The sequence below is a fragment of the Colias philodice genome, chromosome 15 (genome assembly GCF_061535455.1).
Source record: "Colias philodice isolate Cphi_HAF_F1 chromosome 15, ilColPhil1 Martin Lab GWU primary, whole genome shotgun sequence".
In the NCBI taxonomy this organism is placed as follows: Eukaryota; Metazoa; Arthropoda; class Insecta; order Lepidoptera; family Pieridae; genus Colias; species Colias philodice.
The window spans coordinates 1,032,895-1,050,712 of NC_143100.1; positions in this window are offsets into that span (position 1 = coordinate 1,032,895).

Below are 17,818 nucleotides of genomic sequence, written 5' to 3' on the forward strand. Positions count from 1 at the left end.
CAAATGTGTAGGTACCTACTTCTTCTTATTTGATAATATGTAATACTCAATCTCTTCAGTTTAGCTACGTTTAACAAGAGTTCTAACTTCTTCTGAGGTCTAACTTGAGACTGAAATGGCATTATTCATAAAATAACATATTTATGGATATCACGTTCATTGCAAAAACAGTGCTTTCCGAACCGGCGGTAAATTACTATTTTTCTGTATTTAGACGATATAAAACGAAGTCTAATTGATTTAAAAAAAACATTTGAGTTTGCAATGATAATTAATATATCGTTGTTTTCGTGTTACAATGTAGATTTGTCGAATGTATGTTGTATCGCGTTACGTGCAGTAGAACTAATAGGTAAGAAATGTTAGAAGATTGTGGAATTTTTAACAAGCGACCTTATTGTGCTCTTTATAACAAGAACAGTCTTCATTCAACTCTACAAACGTTAACTTAATTTAACGCATTAAACATGAATACAATTGATTAAAAAATATCTCAAACTGGTTCATGGCATTGTGTAGTAAATTGAACTTTAATGATAAGTCAATATAATTTAATTCGATTTGCTCTCCGGTCTCAATGCGCCGGCTTTAAAAATGCAGAAATAATTTATTGGCGCTGATATAACGTTGTTTACACGGATTCATGTCAAAATATCTGTACGCGGATATTTATGGAATTAATTCATTGAATACTTCATATAATATAGGCACTTGTGTATCGATACTGGCTTCAGAGCCGCGGCTTCTCTAGCGTGCAGTTTTTTATCACGCTGCAATCATTTTATAGCTATACTAGCTGCGCCCCGCGGTTTCACCCGCGTGGGCCCGCTCCTGTTGGTCTTAGTGTGATGATATATAGCCTATAACCTTTCTCGATAAATGGGCTATCTAACACCGAAAGAATTTTTCAAATCGGACCAGTAGATCCTGAGATTAGCGCGTTCAAACAAACAAACAAACAAACAAACAAACTCTTCAGCTTTATAATATTAGTATAGATTACCATCCTATGTCACTAGCAAGGTTTATTTTTACGATTAAATGTAGCCAGTATCTTTATGGCCATATTTATTAACATATTTCTCTTCTATTCTATAAATAGTAGCGTTAAATGCACTACCACAGAAAAGAAGTCTCCTCCGAGCAAGTAGAGCAAAAGCTTGGAATTATTATTATAGCCAAAGAAAACAATAATTTGAATGAATATTCTTTATTGTACATAAAAGCTATTAAATTAAATATTGATATAATACAACGGATGGGTTTATCGTTCATGAGCGATTTCTACAAAACTATCATAGATTAACTAAGAAATGATCACATAATATTTGATGTGTATACTGTATAGAAGAGTTATGTTTATTGTGACAAAATAAATCGCACATAAAATGATATCAACGGTATAAAATTGATTTCTGTATTCGGATTGAATAATAAATTCGTGAACGCGTATGCAAATTTTTATTCGCAAACGTTTTTACGGTCGCTGAAAATTTTGTTTTAGATTTATTGACTGTAAATGGAGTTAGAATTAAATCTTGTTTTTGTATGAGCCAAGTAATGGATTGAACTGGGATGGATACGAAAATTTTTAACTGCATTTAAATCCAATACATAGACATTTATATAATTGACGTGAAAACTTGAATTATGGAAAAAAATATAAAAACCTGACTTCAGGAAAAATTTACTTAAACTTTTCATTGTAACAACTTTATGATTGTTACCTTTTTAGTGCTTCCTTTCGTTACCCGACTCGATAGGTTATAAAGAAAAATTAAATTTGAAGAAATCGTTGTAATTTGGAGCAAAACTTCAGTTAAGTAGGTACTATTATTAAAAAAGTAAAACTTTAAGGTCGCGTTATGGCAATACCGTCACGTCATGGAGTAAGACGATTTTGGTATCTTTGAATCTTGCCAAAGAAGTTTCACTTCTGACATGTGCTCGGCACACACGCTCTTTTTTTATCTTACATAAAAAATATTCCTCAAGTTTTATTTCCATTACTTAATTTAATCAACATGAAAAACAAACCATTGTTTCCTAACCAACGCATTAAACAATCCAAATTATAGCCAAAGGACATCACTATTCCCATCCACTTCCCGACCGCGCTCACCGTCGCTTACCCTGACAGATCGACAGAGCACTCGAACGCCTCGCTGTATCAAAAACGTTATTTGATAATATCTCGTGAACTATGTAACCTCGCTTTACCGTTCTGATGGACCGCTATTGCACCGCAGTGTAACATTGGTATTTCATTTCGATTTAAAATTACTAATGGGTCCTTATGATTCGTTTATTAGAATTTGGTAAGTAAAAAATGCAAATTAATACTACACATTACATTATACATTTTTTTTTTATTTATCAATAACAAATACATTTTACATAATTGAACATGCCAAAAACCATAAAGATAACATATACATATAACAAAAATAACAATTTTATTTACATAGCTTATTGGATAAGTACTCAGCATACGTTGTCATTGATTTTTAACTAATTTGTAACACAAAATTAACTTAGATAAGTATAATTCTATAACTGAAAATTTATATGGTGAAAATTTATACTTCTACGGTCTACCCAAATATCGTAATATTGCTTCCAACCGGGTTCAGATCTATTTGAATTATTAAACAAAACGTTTTTTTATTAATAATACCAAGCCATTTATATGTAACTTTTTTTTACCCCGTATCCTAATTACGATATAATAGTAACAGATATATTTTCTTACACAAAGTCTCTACTAAAATCCATACTATTTATATGATTAGTGTTTCCATAACTCAAACTTTACACATCCAAATAAAATCGCTTTATATTTTAACCATCGGTGTAACACACATCCACGAGTAACGAACCGTACGATAGCAGATCGATACGTCTAATAGCGTCTAATTGTTTAGCCCGGGAACCGAACCGAGATACTATCGATAACCTTCCTGACAGAGGCTTCACTTCTTTTGCTTTCTCATGTACAGATTGTGCTTTCCAAATTTTATAGGGACGTTATGGTTAATTTAGTTTTATGGGTATTTGTATGGCGAGGCTTTGTACATAGAAAAAGTTCTGCTACATTGTATTAATTGCGGTTTTAAGATCTCCACTACTAAAAATAACTTTTAGCAAATATTTAATCGACGAAATATGCATAATTATGTAGAGCATAATACTTCTAGGTTATATCTAATATTTTTTATTTCGTTTAAGTGACGTTCAATTATTCAACTTGGAAAAATAATGTGATCAAAAATTTATGTTATGAGGTATTACTATTTTTTTTTAATTCTATCTAGGTAGGGTACTTAAATTACATGTGTTTCGAAACATCATAGTATAGGATTGCCTATTCTTCTACGAAAAATGTATATAAGTAATGATTATTGCTCCTTAAATACCAATTAAATAATTAATTTTCTATTAATTTCTACAAATTAATTAGTTAGGATTACCTTTTCTTAGTTATCTTCTTGTACAAACCAGCCTCCTACTTAACTATTTAATTAAAACGAATAATTCACAAGTTGATAAAAATATTTTATATATCGATTAAGGTGTTTCATTATCGTTGATGTTAAGGAGAAGCTTTTGTTTCTATAATACAATTTTGTATTATTGATATTATAAGTAATTTTCTTGTTAATCTTGTAATTTCTATGTCGGTTCAATATAAATATATTTGTATAAAATATAAAACAACAAATTAACTTTTAATTTCATATTTATCTGTCTGACTTGGAAAGAAGATAATAGAAAATAAGGAGAGTCAAAACATTAATCGTCATAGTGGACTGTAATGCTATTAATAAAATGCTCCGATTAATCTTGGACAAATCCACAATCCCTTTCGTCACATAAAAAAACGAAAAACGTTGTAAATGAATGTAAATTTAAATATAACGAACAGCAATATGACACCGTTATTACCAACTTACCCTATAAAAAGCTGCGGATAACCTAGCCAAAACATTATACAGAGCACAGCTGTAGGTAAAAAGTCTTAAATACCAGCTCCTCCTTAACTGGTATCTGTGGGGTCCATGCGCGCCCACTCGCTCAAAACACGGGGTCTAATTAACGTGTACCAACCGCTGATAATGAATTATTTGCAAGCGATTGTGTGCCTAATTGCCTCGAGATAAGATAGCGAGCACATTCTAGATAACTATTTAACTAAGTATGGAGGAATAAGACGTAGGACTTGAAAAGGGTTTGCGTGCAATTTAATGAGTTATTATGATATTTTTGATACATAAACATTTTGCAATGTAATTTCTACTTAGGTACTGACTCAGTAGGTGGCTGTATTCAGTAGGTGGTCGAAATGCAATTTTAACCTTTTGTATAATTTTTCTTCCAAATTTCTTTAAAAATATCTTTAACTAGCTATCCCGACAAACATTATTCTATTCTATGGCCCATTTTTCGTGAATTTTCTCGATAAGCACCTTCCTTGGGCCTCAACAAGAACGTTAACCGAATTGGTCGAGCCGTTCTCGAGTTTTACGGCAACACATTTGGCGATTCATTTTTATTATATAGATCACATTATCGCAACAAGAATCTATATTTTATTATCTATACGAATATAGGATGTGACATATCCGAACCGCTGTTCCCACATTATCTAACCTACTTACACAGGTTGATTAGGCCTTCAAGCTAACTTACAACTTTATAAAAGTAAAGATCCCGCCATTTCTTGGCCACTTAGCATCTGATAGGATGATTTTGTTCAAAACTACGAAGTTAGGGATCCAATCTCCGTAACTAGATATAAAGTAATGATAACAGAAGTAGGTCAAACTGCTTCCGAGTAGTTTGAACAAGGGTTCTTTTAGCGGGTTCATAACTGCATGTAGGGCTGCCTGTGATTAGATTTTTTTCAAATTTTTATGTAATTTTTTGGTGTTAAACTTTTTTGGGGTTGTCTGAAACTTTTTTGATAAACTTAATTACTTTTTATAACACTCTTAAGTGTCATGATTTATATTTTGAAATAAAGTCTTGATTTGGCAAGGCAAGAATGGCTATGTATTTGTCCGTAAGGATAATCAGAGAAACAGATGTGAAATGTATCTGCGCCACAAGGGGAGATGAATGAGATATCTGATTGATTTTTATAAGCTTAAATTAGGATCTGTCAGTTATCTGAACTTGACGCAAGAAGCTAAACAGTTTACTATATAATTAGTAACTAAAATAAAAAAAAAACATTTAATTTTTTACCATCCTTTTTCAAATGTGGCAACCCTAATTATTATAGGTAAAGTAAGTTCAGACGATAATTTTAATGACTTTCAGTTCGTCGGCTCTGAGCGAGCTCAAGTTTTGTTTCGTATGAGAACTTCATTTATTACAAAAGAGACAATGTATTATTAAACAGAATAGATTTTGCGCGGTCTAGTTGTTACATCTTAAAATCTTTGTAATAAGGAGGTCTGAAGATTTTATTCTAACTAAGAATGTCTTATTAGTTTATCTTATTGTTGGAAAATGCTACTTTTTAAACTATAAACATATGTTTTTATTTTGTCTTACAACATTTTGCGCTTCTTTGCCTTTCTCCCCGTGGTTGCCTGGCAGAGATCACTGCATAGTGATAAGGCCGCCCTTTGTGCTTTTTAATCTTATTTTTGTAACCTTTATGTATATTTTGTTTTTTGCACAATAAAGTGTTAAATAAATAAATAATAAATAAATAAATCACGCAACGTCGCGGTCGTGGACGATTGTATAATATCATCATCATGATCACCGAATCACAAAGCTTGAAAACCAGTTCAAAATAATTTAATTCAGTTGACAATTTTTTTACTTTCGATTTATTGATCGAAAAACATTGAAACAAAAGAGTCTATCAAAGTTGGCAACTAAAATTTGTTTATATTTTCTCCTAATTAATTTACGAAGTCGAAATTGAAGAACTTTCTAGGTCACGATTTAATGCTATGGGCTATAAAGGACAACTCTGTAACTTTGAAAGTCATGATTGAGGCCTATAAATATGTAAACAGTTAATTAAATTCATAATTGTATTTATGCGACTTGACTTCTTAAAGAAGCGCCTTGAAAATCAAAATATATCTAGATATTATTGAGTATCGGTTCCGAAAGTAATTTCTATAGAGAAGAGCGGGATTTTTAGCTGTGCCCTGCGGTTTAACCCGCATTTCTCCGTTCATATATTTTGTCTTAGCGTGATGATATTATAGTCTATAGCCCTTCTCGATAAATGGGCTATCTTACACCTAAATATTTTTTTTTAATCTGACCAGTACTTAGTTCCTGAGATTAGCGCGTTCAAACAAACAAACAAACTCTTCAGCTTTATAATATTAAGTATAGATATATAACCCATAATAGGGGTGAACCTTCAGTTCACCCCCGCGTCCGCGTTAAAATGTAGAAGCCCTTCTGGCTAACATTGAGAGACACCACACAAAAAAAAAAACAACCCATAATAGGTACTTTAATACAAAATATCGAATCGAATTCTTATTACAATTACAGGAATAATCGTGCAATAAACACACCACAAACAAACACACAAATTGATCACCTTTAAAAACTTTCTATTGAATCACAAATTAAAATTTATTTCCCAGTATGGAGTATACAAAATTCTCAAGTCCATTTCTCATAGTACATCAATAACAACCGATAAGAATTTGAGTAAAAGATGAACTTGTTAAAACAAAACTATATTACAAGAACAAGGATACTAGAACAATATTCATAATTTACACGCTGTTTCGTCGAACTAACGTTAATATTTAATAGAATAATAGATCTTCAATGCACGTAATAAAGGCGGTTATTGGAAATCAAGTTTAAATGTAGGAAATGTATGTAATAAAGAAAAGAATGTATCGACTATTATTTTTACTTAGGCGCGTCCCACGTCTGCATTCGTCCTAATTGGTAAGAATCCGTCATGGCTATCAGCTTTGGGCTCATAATAATAATATACTTTAATTTTTGTTCATATTTATACGTAACAGTGGCGATGAATTTTTGTAAAATGAATAGATGAAATAGATATTTAAGGTAAAATCTTAAGTTTTTTCTTGTGCACTTTTTAATTTCTATTTAAATGCAATAAGGTTTAAATTTAAATCTAATAAGATTTATATTCAATTTATCCAAGACACATTTTAGTAAAATTAGAAGGTTATCATTATAATACCAAAAGCAAAATTATACAATACAATATAAAATAACATGTACATTCGAGGTGAATACTAAACTTACTCATAAGGAGGTGCTCCAACAGTCAACTCATGTTACAGTAATATTTATCTTAACACGTCCGAATACTTACCCATTAGGACAACAGCCTAGCCGATAGTGAATAAATGAATGCACCGAAGTCCACTATCTTTCATTTTGATTAATAGGCGTCCCTGTTGGAAGTATTGTTGCGTTTATCACAAGATTTAGTTGTAATGTGTTTTAAAGTGTCTCGGTATGCGACGGACGAAAATGCGTAAGCGTAGTAACTAATGGTGTAGTGTAATGGAGATTAAGATACGTTGATATTGTTGGAAATGTAGGGGCTAAGGATGCTGGTTATGATTTTTTTGTGTGGTGTGTTTTCTTGTCTTGTGGGTTTTTGTTTGTCTTACTAATAAGGTATATATTTAATGAATTTTATTTGCAGGGTTTACTTATAAGGTAATCTATATTGTATTATATTAATATTAATAACGATATATAAACTACAATTTTTATTATAATTTAAAATGGTTCTGCGACATGGTTGATTATAATTTTTATTATTTCAATATTTTTTTCAAAATTGGTTCAGTACTTATAATAATATACGGAAATTTTTAATGTCGGTTTACTGTTTTCTATATTTATTTATTTGAGTACATCTATCGTTTATCAACTCGCGTATTTTTCGCCTATTGATCATATTCCCTCTTTAATTAACCATTTAGCATTCATCAACCTATTTTACATTTGAAAGAATCACGTTTGAATCAGTATTTTGCGTCATGCTAATTATTATGGCACGAAATTACTCCAAATATTTCAAAGTTCAAACAGCGTACTAGAAATACTTTGCATTGTATTAATTTTACCAATTTAATTTCGTAGTGTATTTCGACATATTGTAGACAAACCTATCTCTGAACCAAATTTCATCCAGATCAGATCAGTCATTAATGCGTCAAAGATTAACATACATCCATCTATCCACACATACTTTCTTTATAAAAGTACTGAGATAATATTTGTATAGATTGATCATTTATTTATTTATCTTATTGCTATACCACAAGAAAATGTAAGGACTAGTCGTAAAGTACAAAAGGCAACCTTATCATTTAGCAGCGATCTTTTCCAGGCAACCTGAGTTAAAAGATAGATAATATAGAAATCAGTAATGTATTCTACCTCTATCCGTTTGAGTTTCAACACTAACTACATAACAAAGCGAAAAGACACACACAGTATTAAAATCCACTGTGTCTTCTATATAAAAAGGACATTAAAATGCATCGTACATTCCGATTCCGCAAAATAACCAATAACATGATGCTATTTGTTCATTCCACGAAATTATGAATACAAAGGTCTCAAACAATAGGGAATTAACTTACAAATGCGACTGACCCAGATGAGAGTTTACCATTGAATGGCCGTTTCGCGTCTTGTTACTGTGCGCGTGCGCCGCCTAACGATGCAATAAACTGTGTAATAGATGAACTAGAAAACGTTGTTTAGAGGAATTAGTTTTATTTTTTTATTGATAGAATTGTAAATGTGTAAGTGTATATAAGTACTTGTTACGTTTTCAGCAGACGTCGTAATTGGATATATTTTATAATAATAAACACAGCTATTACAGTAAAAGAAGTGATCCAAAAATCGGCTTTTTCAATACCCAACACAAAATTACTGAGAATTAAAAAAAAATGCTCTACATTAGTAGAGCTGCATAATCCTTTTTTTATTATTCAACTAGCTTACCGCCCGCGGCTTCCCCCACTTTGACTTAAACCTAATCAATTATATACTAAAACCTTCTTCTTGAATCACTCTATCTATTAAAAAAAACCGCATCAAAATCCGCTTCGTAGTTTGAAAGATTTAAGCATACAAAGGAACATATCACATAGGGACAGAGAAAGTGACTTTTTTTATACTATGTTGTGTAGTGATACTGAAATAATTTTGATAGAAACTTGTCTTATGTGTAAATACACACAAGACGTATGTAGACGATGTAGATAAATGTCTACATTGAACTTTGAAGCTAATTTTAAGAGAAAAACATATGCAAATAAACACAAATCGATTTAATATTACGAAACATTTGAGATATCGATATAACGCATGCATGTAATCGATTAGATGGCTCACTTACGTGATGGTGTATGTAATTCTTTATTCGTTGCACAATGTTTGTTTTCGTATTTATAAGGCAGCTGTTATAATGTCATACCGTTTTTGAAGTGAAACTTCTTTAGGCGCGTTGAGTAAAATTTCAAGGTCGAGTGACAGTACCGTCACGTCATGGATTAAGGTGACGATTTTGGTATCTTTGAATCTTGTCAAAGAAGTTTCACTTCTTACACGTGTGCTCGGCACACACGTCATTTGCATGTGAAGTGATTTTTGACAAATAAAGTCTGTTGAAATTTTTTTAGTTGCAAAAATTATGAGAATGAAGTGTACGGTCTACTTTAAGTTTTTTAGAAATCTTCTATTTCAAGATGCGTATATATTTTAATCTAGGTACAATACATAGTACATACCATTACTTTTTTATACATTATTCTTTGAATGAATATATTGTGTAAAAAATGAGCTATAAGCTGTAAGATATTTTTTGTTTATAAGATTTCCTATATATTTTTATTACCTACACTATTACCAAGTTTTATTACACATTATTAAATTAATTATATCCATAATTGGGTCTTGTGAACGAGCCTTTACAATTGACAATTTGACCCAATGGTCAAGCCATATTCACACGTACAAATTTCTCAGAAAATATCGAAAAAATAAATTATTGTCACGGTTTTATACTCTCATTTCTTATGTTTCGACATGAACGAAATAATTAATAAGTGTAGGTTAACAGTAAATTAATTAGAATTTATGGGTGTGTGGGTGGGATACTAATTTTATTAATGCGTTTCTATTTATTGTTTTTTGTATGTTACATATTATAGAATTGCGATTGAATATTTTTGTTTTAGTGATGTAGAGTTTTATATTTTTTGAGTTGCTCGCGACTATCGTGACTATCGTGAATAAATTAATTAATGAATTAAATGAATGAATGAATGAATGAATGAAGGAATGAATGAATGGAATTAAATGCATGAAAAATTATTTATTGTAGGTACACCATATTGAACACAATTTCATAAACTTCGCTTCACGCTACCGATCTCTACCAGGCAACACAAATGACAAGGAAAATTTATTACTGAGTCGTGGTGGTGCAACATAAAATACAAGAAGTGATTGTGACGAATTATTATTTAAAATGTATGTCTTGCATACTCAAACATAAACTTATCTCTACACCTAATTTCAATAAAATCAGCTCAGTTACTTTTGCGTTAAAGCAGCAAACATCCATCCACTCATCCATACATCTCTCCATACAAACAAACTTTTACATTCATAGTTTATAGGTACCTACAATCCGCGCGCCGTGCCTAAACCTCATCCAAGTTTGAAATAAAAGTAAAAAAGTCGAGCAAATACAAATTATGCTGATTTCGTAGTGAAATTCAATTCTAGTTTTATTTTATTCAAGAACGCTAAAGTTTAGATTTGTATTACAGTAGTAAATTGTTCTGTTTCCGCCCGTTCTATGTGAAAAGTCCTCTAAGAAAAGAGAATATGCGGGTGGGTGTTAAGGTCAGCTTTTGGTGCTTGAGAGAGCGACTTTTACGTTTCTTTAATGAAATATTTTTTTATATTCTATTACATTAATCCATACTAATATTGTAAATGCGAAAGTAACTCTGTCTGTTACTCAATCACGCCTAAACTACTGAACCAATTGTCATGAAATTTGGTATGGAGATATTTTGATACCCGAGAAAGGACATAGGCTACTTTTTATCCAGGGAAAATGACGCAATCCCGGAAATCCCACGGGAACGGGAACTATGCGGGTTTTTCTTTGACTGCGCGGGCGAAGCCGCGGGCGGAAACCTAGTTAATAATAACTGCTCGTTTTCCGGATTCCCGACATGTAGCATATCTTTTATATGTATATGTTACCGGAAATGTATGTAATCCGTCATTGTATACAATTCCTAGGAAATGTATATAATTCCTAAAATCGCACGGAAATGTGTGAAATAAAATATTTTATACACATTTCCTAGGAAATCTATACATTTCCTAAATAACTATCGGAAATGTAAAACATTTAAGATATTGATATGTCGCAGGCAAATTGTATATAATCTGGCCGTTTACAAACGGTCGGCATTTTGTAGTAACTATGCCGATAATTCGTAATCAGAAATTTTTGGTTTGTATAAGGGGGTGGGTTAGGTTAGGTTCGTGTTTTTTAAAACTACACAGAAATAGGAGCCCCACGAAGTGGGGCTCCGTCGGCTCGCGACCGTCTTTTTGTAGAATTTTGGAAAAAGACGAATTTTCGGCATATTAAAACAGCTAGCCTTAATGTAATACGGCGGATTATACAATCCGACTGCGCCAAATATACGCGAGGACAGCGGGACGAGGGGACTGATTACTTGCCAAATGAAAATTTGATTTTATAAGAATAAAATATATAAGTTGATTTTGTGATATTTACGTTAAAAGTTAGATAGTTGATTTTTAAAATGTTCATTAGTAAGATAATAATATGAACATAATATTATTACAATTTTACGGTATGACTGTTACCCGATTGTATCAATAAGAGCTATAATAAAAAAAAATAACAACGTGTTTTATTACAGAAAGCATTTACTTTACACATTTCCTAATACGATATTGGAATTGTATACAATTCCTAGGAAGATTATACATTTCCTAGGATATGCATGCATTAAATAGTTTTTTAAACAATATTTTATACATTTCCTAAATGGTATCGGAATTGTACACATTTCCTAGGAATTGTATACAATTCCTTGATTTCATACATTTCCGGTAACATATAGACCAAACTTAAAATACTTTAATTTCGATTATAAACTATGTTTTATTAAAAATTATACTTTATAATTAATTTATATCATTAAGTAGCCGCTCTTTAATATGTAAATAGTGCTCACTTAAAATATGTAAACAACGATTAAAACTATGTATAATTTGAAACTATAACTCCATAATGAATTTATTTTTGACAGATGACGATATTTTGAAAAGAAGTGACATCGTTGCTTTATGAGCACCCGTTAATAAATTTAGAATGAAAGATATGATATCCACTTTTATTTGAAACAATAGTTTCTTTTGGTCGAATTATTTTGGTATTTTATCCAGCTAACCTACTTTGTTAGCAATACATTAAGTTATGCATATTTCTATCGATAAGCTTACGGGTCGCGATTCTGCGTTTTTAGCACGCGACAACCGTTTCCCATACAAATTGGCTATTTAGTATTTCACCTAGTTATATTATGAATTTTTTTGTGACAATACTGGAACTGTGTCCAAAGTTTGATCTATAACAATACAATATCATACGCAATAATATGACGGTCAGATAGAGTAACTTTACATTTAAAATACCTGTTAGCATGAATTATTAACTTTCGTACCAAAGCATCTTACATTGTAATACTAAAATTTTTTGTTGCGGGTTGTGCGGAATAAGGTGAAACAGTTGTTCAGAACACTCCCCGTAAAATTAGTTTTATATTATTGAAACGTTATTGTTAAAAAGGTATCATTTTAATTGATTAATTAAAACCAAATCGCTCGCTCATGTCCTGTACCCTTAACCTTACTTGCAACTTGCAACTTAGACAAACTTGGTCGCATACAAGAAATACATTTTCCGTCGAACCCCAGATTGCGGGCGGCGTTGATTTCTCTCCGCTTTGTAAATAAATACCGCTTTGTTTTATCTTAATAAATGAATGAAATGGGTACTGTTCTTTGGATACTATAATAGTAGGGCTCTTTGGTATGAATTGCGTATAAATTAGAAGTGTTGGGTTTGATTTGTGACTTATGAGATCCTATGTTTTAAAGCTGGTTAGCAACAGTCAACTGATTTACATTTGGAATAAATGGTTGCTTAAGGTTCGAATGCTGGTGGAGGTTTTTAAGATATTTGATATTGGTTATGGTAGTAAGCTATATTTACAAATGTAATTTTTGAGGTTAATCCTCTATGACCCTAATTAGATGATATCATAGGAAGTAGATATATCTAATATAAATTTTTGGTTTTCTGAAAGCTAGGGACTCAAACTTGACAGCCAATAACCACTACTACTATTCCTTTAAACTATAAAGCTCTTTTTATAAGTCGACACCTACGGCCAAAATAGTACTGTAGATGATGATGATAATAATTATAAATTACGAAGGACATGATTAGAAACCGTTAAAAATAAATAAAAAGAAATTACTCCCAAGACGAGATATAGAACCGTGTCTTTTGTAACAACTAAGTTACAGTTCGCCAAGTTTGAGATCGCATAGCGAAGAGAAATGTTCACGAATTACAGGAAAAGTTTCATACATATGTACCTACTAAATAATAAATAAAATTGATTAAACCGCGAGTCAAAACTAGTATTTCACACAAGTTAATTTGTCAGAATCTAGTCGACACATGGCGCAGTAAAAAATATAGCATTTCACAACCTTTGTCAGTGTTTTTATTAAATTTATCATCGTTGTTAGATCAGTGGATGCATATCACGGTTATTGCCAATACACTGCGTCCGTTTACACTTTACGACTGACGATATTCATAAATATCGTATCGCTAATTATACAAATAAAGTAGAGCTTTTTTTCGACGTGAAATATCAAAGATATGTTTTATAATAGCGTTCGTAGTATGCTGTCATTTTTGTTTATTTTTCATAGATTTTGAAATGATAGAACAAACCTGTTTACATGTTTTAAAAATGTTTTGTAGGTCTAGGTATCGATACGTATTTTTTGTAAATACAGATAAATAAGTTCATTTCTGTTCTGTTTTTAAGATATTATGTCAGTAACCAAATTTCCCTCGAAATTTCATTCTCAAACCTTCTAAATCCTATATAGGTAAATAATCTAAAACACGCGTAAAAAACGTATCGTATGTTATAAATAGGGTAAAAAAACTCTTTTTTACAGCGCAATAAAGCAGTGGTCTCTGACTATTTTATAACGTGGTAACTGGTAACGATGTATAAAGTATGCAACAGCCTGTTTTGTTTTATGTAATTATTATCTGTATATGTTTTAATTAAATCGTAAGTTCCTTGGATGAAATAGTTTAGCAAGATAATGCGGGGGTTGCTTGTTCTTTATGAGTGTACTATACAAGCTTTGCGTGTGTTTTTGTTTACGTGTAGTTTTAGAAGGTTAGTAAGTGCATATAAGGGTTATGCATGTGATATTTTTGAAGTTCAATTGTGTTTTAAAAAGATTGTCAGACCTACCTAGAAATATTATCTTCCTTTTTAGTTTCACATCATCTTCTTATATTTTAGACGTCTAGTCTGTGTATTATAGGTGTATTGAAAGGTTTGTCCTCAATGGACTCCTAAACCACTTAACCGATTATAATAAAATTCGCACACCATGTGCAGTTCGATCCAACTTGAGAGATAGGATAGTTTAAATATGTAGGTACCACGGGCGAAGCCGGGGCGGACCACTAGTATTTATTATAAATTCCTACTGTGTAACGAATTTTTTGAATAACCTACATTTATTTGTAGAACTTTCTTCCAATAAATTCCCGCCATATTATTTTTATAACCTTAAAACTGTACAACTCACTAATTATACGGTTTATATTATAGTCGCAAAGCATCTTGTAAGCACTTTGAACTGCGGCGCGTTTGATCATTCGGTATGACAGCGGCCGTCTATTACACCGTATAATAATAATTAATTATGTTGAAATAGTTGGCATCCACGCAACTGTAACAAAAAAGTAAAAACACAAATAACAGAATATGGCAAGAATATCAAGTTTAAATTATGTGCTCTATGATTAGGAAAAACGAATCTATAGATATTGAAAAGGTGTATAATTAATCATTGTATTTTTTATATATTATTATAGTGTAATTTTTATAGTTATATGGGTTTTTATTTTACAAATAATAAAACTACAGTGTCTGGGTACTTTTTATATCAAAATTAAATCATTGTGTTGGGTTTACAAAAATCATACAGACAGATCATTTTTATAAATGTATTTACTATTTGGCTCTTTCTTTCCTTCCTTCCAGATTAAGTCAACAGCATTCGAGACGTTATCAAATAATAACTGCTCGTTTCGGTGTAAATGCTGCCATTTCATCTTGAGCTAAACAGGTCTATGAAAGGATTTTTCATAATTACGAACAGTTTTTGTCTCTCAAATCCAATGAAGCACGTCCGGTTTTTACAATCTCTGCGTGACTAATCACTGAGAAAGGTCAGAAGGTATTAAAACTTCACATTAGTATGGATTAATGTATAATTCAGTTTATTTTTAACAAGATAAAAAATCATTGTTTTCCTATTTACTAAGTTATGCGTTATTGATAAAAAGTAGAGGCTCTATATGTCTATGTTGTCCATAAAAATGAAATACCTACTGCATATTAATAAAATGTTAATAAACATCAACTCACTGGATTTTTTCAAATAAAGTTACTAACTTACAAGCTATTCTAGGTATTTCTTATAACAGATATCTTATATATAAAATTCTCGTGTCACAATGTTAGTCTGCATACTCCTCCGAAACTGGTGGACCGATTCGCATGAAATTTTCTGTGCATATCGGGTAAGTCTGAGAATCGGCCAACATCTATTTTTCATATGTACCACGGGCGAAGCCGGGGCGGGCCGCTAGTATAATATAAATATCTATTCTGTTACGGTGTCAGACTATTGAATGTCTGTTCTTGTGCTACGCATACACTACGCGTATAAGTTACTAGCTTTCGGCCCGCAGCTTCGCCAGCTTTGTCTACAATCTAATAAGTGATATACTACCTTACTCGAGAACCACGCTATCTATTAAAATAAAACGCATCAAAATCCGTTGCGTAGTTTTAAAGATTTAAGCATACAAAGGGACATAGGGACAGAGAAAGCGACTTTGATTAATTATTATACTATGTAGTGATAACTATTTATAAAATTATAAGTCGATTTAACTTAAACACAACAACAGTAACCCTACATTATTCAAACGCGTACCTAAAAGCTCTAATACAATGGTCAATCAACATACATTTACGTACTTACCGTTTTATATTTTTTTTATAAACAAATCCACTTTTATTAAGTCATTAGAGGCATTAGCGTATAAACATTTTGTAACAATAATAAGCGGCTGTCAGCGGTGGCGCCGTGTTAGAAATTTAACCGACTTTAAAAAAGGTATATTTTATGGTTTTGCCTATGGAGGTAATGTGTGTATTGATGTTTGCAATCAGACGTTAAGTGAAAAAAATTAATGATATTTTATGAGGCTTCCTAATTTGCTTTTATTAAAATTTAAAAGCCACTGTTAGCTTATCTTACACTTTTTGACTCTATATTTACAAGTTATTTCAATAATATTTATTTTTTTAACCAAAAGATAATCTAACCGCACTCTGCGTTCAGAAGTAGGTAGTGAAAAGGGCTATAAATTATCATAATAACAACTAAAAAGGAATAAATACGATTACCATTCATGTAGTTTTTATTATCAAAGCATAAGCGGTACACATATTATAATTACACCACGAACAGCCAGAAGCAATTATCTAAAATGCATACATGTGTTCACTGTTTCATGATTTAAAAATAACTGGCATTTACAATGCAATAACATTTAGTTTTTTTGAAAAGCAACTGATTATCATCAGTCTGTATTTTTTTGTTAAGGGGCTGGTTTTCTAAAAGATTTTAAGACATAAACCACGCTAGTTAAGTGTGTGTTGACAGATGTCATATTATGTCATTCTTTTTCTCGGATATATTTTTTTCATCATAATCTGCGTCATCACCGAATGTGGTGATATGAATATACGGAGAAAATACGATTATGCTCGAACTTTCGAAAGAAATAAATATTTACCAAGGAATTTTGTTACATCAACAAATTAAACGTGTAATATTAATGACTCAAATAAACTTATTATTGTAACTTTATAACATAGCACATAATATGTCATAATATAAAACAATTTTTTTTTTGTTCCAGGTAATTATCGGAAGACAATGTTTTAAGGGAAGATTCACGTAAGTGAAATCCATACATATAAAAAAAATATCTTTATTTCACAACCTCAATTACAAAATATAGGAAAAACCTTGGTCCCATACTATACTATAGTCTGTATTACGGGTACCGATGTGATATGATAAAAGAGTACCTAAAAAAGTGTGTCTGAAAACGCGGGATATTTTATACTACCTGTGCCCTGCGGTCTTACCCGCATTGCTTCGCTCCTATTGGTCTTAGCGTGATTATATATAGCGTCCCTCGATAAATGGCCTACCTATCTAACAGTAAAATAATTTTTAAAATCGGACCCGTCGTTCCTGAGATTAGCGCATTGTTCCAACAAATAAACAAACTCTTTAGCTTTATAGTATTTGTATGTATAAATGTATTTCACTATTTTATTAAACC